We start from the raw sequence: 8,013 nt of genomic DNA, 5'->3' as shown, positions 1-8,013 counted from the left end.
GATCAAATTGTATTAGCTATGGTATGTAATATATATATATATATATATATATATGTATATATATATATATTGAATAATTTTTTGTTGATAATAAAGAGAAATCAACAAAAATTATGACGAATATGATGCAATGTTTAACTAATATAAAGAGTAGCAAAGGGGGGCAAGAGTGAACAATAATACGGAGTATATTAATATATTATTGGACAAACCAAATAAATAAGATTATATAGTATGTACAATAGCCCTAATTAGATGGTAAGATGTCAAATCATGGAGGGACGTAGACATGAATGGGTGGTTTATTAAGGGATCTTTGCTTGATTCTAATCTATGTCTTGATTGGTCTATATAATAAAAAATGTTTCTCTAAATATTATAGTACTTGAAAAAAAAATTACTTTAGCAAGTTGTTTCCATCGTACTTAAAAGTCACAATTAAGTGATCCTTAAATTTGATTAAAGATGTTCAAAAGGAATGTTTATATTTTACAAATTACTTCTTAGCAAATTAGGTTATGCTCTCCAATTTTTGCTTATAGTTACCATCTTCATACTTAAACAACTTAGCTAATAATAAAATTCTCATAATTTTTTCCATCATAAATAATTTATTGTTATTTAATTTATTCATAAAAAAATATCATTATTTAAATTAAAAACTACTTAAACAAGATACAGAGTAGATCTAGAATAAAATCTAGCACCATCTTCCCCACCCCCTTCCCATTTACTTCTTCCTTATATTGTTATTTATATTTATTATTGCGTACAAATTTGAAACATTATATATCTTTTTTGATACCGATGTCTTTTATGCTTATCATGAATAAAAATAAAAATAGAAAAACCTGAATTCACTATCTTTCTTAGTTGGTCATTTCTTCTCTCTCGCACTGACGTGATCTCACTCAACTTGATTCTTTCACAACAATGAGAAATGAAAGAGAAGAATGTATCTCTATCATCGGAGATAAATAGATAATAAACGAGATACGTACAAGCATGAAAATAAGAAAAGGTTAAAATCAACTGAAAGAAGTGATGAGAGGGTGAAAAGGCAAGGAGCTTAGGATTATTGAAGTGTTGATTATTATTATTATTATTATTATTATTATTAGTATTATATTCAGCCAAGTTTAAAACTTGTTTGATTTTATAACTTTCAATAATTATTCATCCTAAAATTGCTTGTGGTTATTTTATTTTTATTTTTTTTCCCAACGATTATGCTACAAGCATTTTTTATATATCAATTTGATCATTTATCTTCGATTCACAAAAAAAAAAAAAAAAAAAAAAAAAAAAAAAAATTATTGTTATCCCCTAGGGAATGTCATATCAAAACACCAATAATTATTACACTTATTAGAAAGTATGCTATATGTTTAGATCTTATAGATTTACATGCGAATTGGGGCCATTTGGTCCCATCAATATCTCATCAAACTTCTGTAAGCTCTAGTGCTCTTCCACCTTTAGAACTTTACCTTGGATACATTTTGTCATGTTTCGAGAAAAATACAATAATTTTATGCCTAAAGTTATATGCTAAAATATATCAATAATCTATTAGAAAGAAAAAAATTTATGTTGTTTTAAAAGAGGGGGAAAAATTAAAACTCATTTCCTGGCTTTTCTCATAATTTTCAAAACGATTCTTCAATCTCATAGGTATATACCATAGAACAGAATAATTTGATCATCCAAATTAATGATGGAATATAATCATAAAATATCATAGATAAATTTGGTGATTTTGACAAGCTATGTGGAGTGTAAATTAAATTATGACATGGAATATTGAATCTTATTATTCGTTTGTTTTTTCTAAGCTCGGAAGTTTACTTTGTGTGAGTGTAGGCATATCGTGAAATTTATAGTTTTTGTTTGATTCACATAAGAAGTCGTGGGAAGTTGAAATTTTATGAGATTATGAAGTTGATCAAGTATAAAGAGTTGTTTGGTTGACACATTTATAGGATATCTTCATATAATTTTTCACAATGAACCAAATAATCTTGCATTTTAGGTACTCTTCAAATAAATTTTCATGATGAATCAAATAATTTTAGGATATCTTCAAATTTTCATCTCTAGCTCGTGATGAAATGGACCAAGTTGCTTTACTTGTGTCCATGTAGCTATGTCTCTTTAGATAATAATAATTTATTTATTTCTTTCTTATGATGAATCAAATAATCTTGCATGCCTCCTAGAAAATGAAAATTTATTGGAAAACAAATATCATGAAAATGGTAGTGTTTGGGTCCAATTTAGTCCAATTGGGCCTAGTCATTAAATGATCCAATTAAAAGCCCAAGGTCAAGGTTCAACTCTCCAATTGTGCTAAAGTCAAGATCAGTCCACAAGGCAAGTCAATTGGGCCAAGGACCACATTCTCCATATATACAAAGGTATAAAAACCATCAATATTACATTTGTACATTTATTCAAACAAAGCCTCAAGCAATTAATTCTCTTGCATAGCTTTCTCTCTCTACACACTGTACTGACTTTAGCATCGGAGGGGCCTCCCTCGGCAACACCCCCGACGCTAGTTTACGTGCGTTTGCTGTGCAGGAAACCTTCGGCCCAACATCACTTGGACCGAATCCAGTCTTCACCACTTCATCGGACCTTCGGCAAGGTCCCATTGTTTTCACCCGAAACAATTTGGCGCCGTCTGTGGGGAAGACTTTCAAAAATCTTTAAGCCAAATTTCTAATCAAAATCATCTTGCAATCATCTTAGTAGCAATGGCTAAGAACCGCAAGAGCAAAAGCCTCCGTCAAGGAGCAGGCGAAAAGCCTAAAACTCCTACACCATCACCCTCACCGGACCGGAACTCTCCCAAGGGTGCCAGCTCGGGGAGAGGATCATACAGGGAGGATTCCCTTTCTCCCGTAATTCACAACTCTCATCATAGGCTGAGTCCCTCACGGTCTAGCAGAGGTCAGTCCGATCATAGGACTCATTCAGTGGCCCAAAGCCAACCATCGACCATCCGCTCTCATTCCCACACTCAGCCGAGGACCCCTTTGACGGGGCCCAGCTCGGAGGAGGTGGCGAGAGCGCTGGCAATGCTCATGGAGGCAATGAGGGCACAAAATATGCCTCCACCTCGCGATCGAACTCCTCCGCATACCCGGCATCAGCGGAGGAAGCTAGACCATGATGGTGGGAAACCTCCTTCCTTCCGGGAACTGGAAAAGTGGGAAGAGGATACCTGGAGAACTGAAAGAGAGAGGAAAAAGAACCCTCAATTTTTCAGCCCCGACCAGAAACGCATAAGAGCAGCAGCTCAGCTTCTCGGCCAGAATCTGATCGCCGAGAACAACCTGAGACTGTTCGCCGAAGCGTCCTCGACCGACTCGGCGGCAAGGAACCGAGCGTGCACAATCGCCTCTCGTTCCCTGCAGCCGAGGCCCAGACTTCCCAGCCAGGGACGAAAACCACTCCTACCTCTCTAAGAGGGCGGAGCGCGGTCCCTTCGGCCAGGAACAAGGGCAAGGCCGTTATGCTACCCACCAGTTCCCCATTCGAGCAATCGATACTGGAAGAGCACATGCCCATGGTTAAAATACTGTCGCACATCACATATGATGGGACTTCGGATCCGAAGGACCACATTGCCTCGTATGAGGCTCATATGCATCTTTGCCCCAGATCTGAAGCGATTGGTGCAAATATTTTCCAACCACTCTCAAGGGGGTCGCGCAAGCATGGATCTCCAAGGGAGTGAAGCAAGGCTCTATAACAGGGTGGGATGATCTGTCCTCCAAATTTAGGAGCAAGTTTTCCACGGCAAACCGCCGAGAGAAGACTACTGCAGAACTCATGGGTCTGCAACAGGGGGAGACCGAAAGCCTCCGAGACTATCTGACCCGTTTCAGCAACGAGTCATCCAGCATCTCTCAGCTAGACCAGGGGCTAGCCGTTTTTGCAATGCAGAATGGACTTCAGCCCGGGAAGTTCCTAGACTTCATGGTCATGCATACCCCGCAGACCTTGGAGGAAGCTCTGAACGCCTCAGATAAATTCATCCGAGCCGAAGAGTGGAACAAAACAAAAACCCAGCCTCAATCTGGGGGAGGGAAGCAAAAACAAACACCCTTGTCTGTAGGCCAAGGCCAGAGGACAAAGGGAAAGGCCAAGGCCTCGGAACAATCTTCGGCCAACGAGCCGAAGAAGGAAAAATCTGCCTCATACACAGCCAAATACGAGTCCTACACTCCGCTCTCTCTTCCACGCGCCAAAATTTACAGCGTGACGAAGGAGGAGCAGTGTTACCGAAAGCCGAGACCACTCCCAGAGTGGTATCAGCGAAAAAATAAAAATCAGTGGTGCGAGTTCCACGAATCTCCGGGACATAACACTGAGGAGTGTATCCAACTGAAGGACCAGATAGAGGACATGGTCCAGAAGGGATACTTGAAAAAATACATCGCGGATCACCGCGAGAAAAAGGAGGCCGAGAAGTCAGCAAAGGACCCTCGGCAAGACCTCGACTTCCCCCGGAAGAACAGTAAAAATGCGGAGGGAAAATTCTCTCCAATCAATGTTATCTCGGGAGGAATATGCTCTCGAAGGGAACACAAGCGACACCTTAGGGCTCTGACCCACCAGGTGAACAACGCTGACATTCAGCCTCCCCAGTCGCCGGTGCCGAACATGACGTTCACAGCCGCCGACTCACGAGGATCCGTTGGTGATCATCGCCACGGTGGCCAACCACGACGTCAGCAAGGTCCTTGTTGACGGTGGCAGCGGAGCAAACATTCTATTCCGAAAGGCCTACAATCAAATCAAGCTGAAGCCCAAGCACCTTACGCCGGTACCCTACCCGGTATCCGGATTCAACGGGGCTTCAACTTATCCAGATGGGAAGGTGACACTTCCTGTCACCATCGGCTGCGATAAGGCAGCCAGGAATGTCATGACTGAATTTTTGGTCATTGACGCTCCTTCAGTGTACAACGTGATTTTGGGGAGACCCATAATTCACGAGATCCAAGGGGTCGTCTCAACTTATCATCAGCTGATGATTTACGTCTCAGACGCCGGCTTCCCCGAAAGGATCCAGGGCAGCCAAAAGGACGCCCGAAGGTGCAACTACCTCAAGCCATCCACTAGTCGCCCAGATGACGACGACAAGGATGAGGAGGAGAAAGAAAAAGAAAGAGAGCCAAGCACAAAAAAGCCGAAAGACCTAAGTGCTTCGGCCCAAGGATCTGTGCCCAGAGAAAAAGGGCCAGAAAGGGAAAAGGCTAGCTCTTCAGCTGAGCCGAAAGACTCAGAGAGCCAGCCGAAGAACAAAAAGACTGGGACACCTGCTGACATAGGCAGCAGGCCAGATTGTGAAGAGTCCAGTCCATCAGCAATGGACATGGACCAGCAGACTGAAACGGTCGAGTTGGCCGAAGGAGACGTTGAGAAATGTGTAACAATCGGGATGGACCTTGATCCGGACACCCGTTGTGAACTTATTCAGCTCCTTCGGGACAACAGAGATGTGTTTTCTTTCTCGGCAGCTGATATGCCCGGGATAAGTCCAGACCTCATCTCCCATAAACTTAATGTTGACCCAACGTGTCGACCAATTAAGCAAAAGAAGCGGAATTACTCCGCTAATAAGAACCGAGACATCGCAGCCGAGGTCAAAAAGTTGCTGGAGGCAGGCTTCATCGAGCCTTGTCAATATCCAGAATGGCTGGCAAATGTGGTGATGGTTCAGAAGGCCAATGGTACCTGGAGGATGTGCGTTGACTTCACGGACCTAAATAAGGCTTGTCCGAAGGATTTCTATCCCTTGCCGAGGATCGATCAGCTAGTCGATTCGACAAGTGGCCATGCCTTGCTTAGTTTCATGGACTCATTCTCGGGGAATCATCAAATCTTCATGCACCCTGACGATCGAGCAAAGACGGCATTCGTCACGAACGCCGGGGTGTACAATTATAAAGTGATGCCCTTCGGATTGAAAAATGCGGGGGCAACCTATCAAAGGCTGGTGGATCAAGTTTTCGCCGATCAAAAGGGCCGAAACATGGAAGTCTATGTCGACGATTCGATCGTCAAAAGCAAAAAATATGAGGACCATGTTAAAGACCTGGATGAAACCTTCGCCACCTTAAGAAAGCATCAAATGAAGCTGAATCCGAAGAAGTGTGTCTTCGGCGTGAAGTCAGGGAAATTCCTTGGGTTCATGGTCAGCAAAAGGGGGATTGATGCCAATCCCTCCAAAGTCAAATCAGCGCTCGACCTTCCTGAGCCGAAAACAAAGCGGGATGTTCAGCGGCTCACCGGAATAATGGCAGCCCTCTCGAGGTTCATTTCCAGAGCTTCGGATAAGGGGTTACCTTTCTTCAAAGCCCTGAAACTCCCGAAAACAAAAGAGCTTGTTTGGGAGAAATAGCAAAAAGAAGCCTTCAAGCAGCTTCGGGAGCATCTGGCTCAACTCCCAACGCTGGCTAGCCCAGCAGAAGGAGAAAATTTGTATCTGTATGTGGCCGTTAGCCCATCCACCATCAGTGCAGTGCTGCTGAAGGAAGAAAGCAAAATTCAGCAACCGATCTATTTCGTCAGTCACACTCTGACGGATGCCGAGACTCGCTACCCTCTACTCGAGAAAGTCGCTTTTGCGGTAGTGGTAGCTGCTCGGAAGCTGAGGCCCTATTTTGATTGCCATCAGATAGTGGTCTTAACTGATCAGCCGCTGGAAAAATTTCTCGGCAAAGTTGAAAAATCTGGTAGGCTGGCCAAGTGGGCTTTTGAGCTCACCGAATTCAGCATCAGCTACCAGCCGAGGGCTGCCATCAAGGCTCAAGCTCTAGCGGATTTCTTGGCCGAATGCTCGTACCAGGAGACGCAAGATAATGAAAGGAAAGTCTGGACCGTGTTTACGGATGGATCCTCCACCGTAAATGGTTCGGGGGCAGGGGTAGTGATAACCTCTCCCGAAGGCAAATCCTTTGAGCATGCACTAAAATTTTCTTTTAAGGCTTCGAACAACGAAGCTGAATATGAGGCAGCAATCGCTGGCCTAGAATTGTGCATCTCCCTGGAAGCCGAGCATGTCTGCCTAAAAACAGACTCTCAACTAGTTGCATATCATATCAGTGGCAGCTACGAGGCCAAAGAGCCCTCCATGATAGCCTATCTTGCCAAGATCAAATCAGTCATTGCAAAGCTGAGAACTTTTGAGCTTCAGCTGATCCCAAGGGGTCAGAATACTCAAGTCGATGCACTCTCCAAACTTGCAAGTTCAACTCTCACTGAACTGAACAGATCTGTGTATGTGGAAGTGCGTTGAGAAAGAAGTGTCGACGAAGCACCTGAAGTGTGCTGCGCTGACCCAGAGCCTAGCTGGATGGACCCCATCCTAGCTTTCAAGCTTCGGGGAGAGATTCCCGAAGATAGAATTTTGGCCTCCAAGCTGAAGAGAACCAGCTCAAGGTTCATTGTCTTCAGGGGGGAGCTTCTGAAAAAGTCCTTCTCAGCCCCATTGCTGAAATGCGTGGGACCAACAGATGCAGATTATATCCTACGGAAGATTCACCTCGGCATCTGCGGGAACCACATCGGGGGAAGGACCTTAGCCCACAAGGCATTGAGGGCCGGATATTACTGGCCCACCATGATCTCAGATGCTAAGGAGCTGGACCGGAAATGCGAAAAATGTCAAAATACGCACCAGTTATCCACCAGCCAGCTAGGGATCTTCAGTCGATCCTTAATCCACTCCCGTTTGCCCAATGGGGACTGGATATACTAGGACCATTTCCAGATGTTGTGTACCAGAAAAAATGGCTGATAGTCGGTGTTGACTACTTCAGTAAGTGGATCGAGGCCGAAGCAGCCTCGAACATTACACAGCAAACTGTCAGAAAATTTATCTGGCAGAATATCATCACTCGTTTCGGCATCCCGAGAGTATTTGTCTTCGATCATGGGAGGCAATTCGATAAATTACCGCTGAAGCGGTATACAGATCAGTTCGGCATCAAACTG

This window comes from Chenopodium quinoa, unplaced genomic scaffold (genome assembly GCF_001683475.1).
Source record: "Chenopodium quinoa cultivar QQ74 unplaced genomic scaffold, ASM168347v1, whole genome shotgun sequence".
NCBI classification, from domain to species: Eukaryota; Viridiplantae; Streptophyta; class Magnoliopsida; order Caryophyllales; family Amaranthaceae; genus Chenopodium; species Chenopodium quinoa.
The sequence above is the reverse complement of the archived record's forward strand: the minus strand, read 5'-3'. Positions refer to the sequence as shown.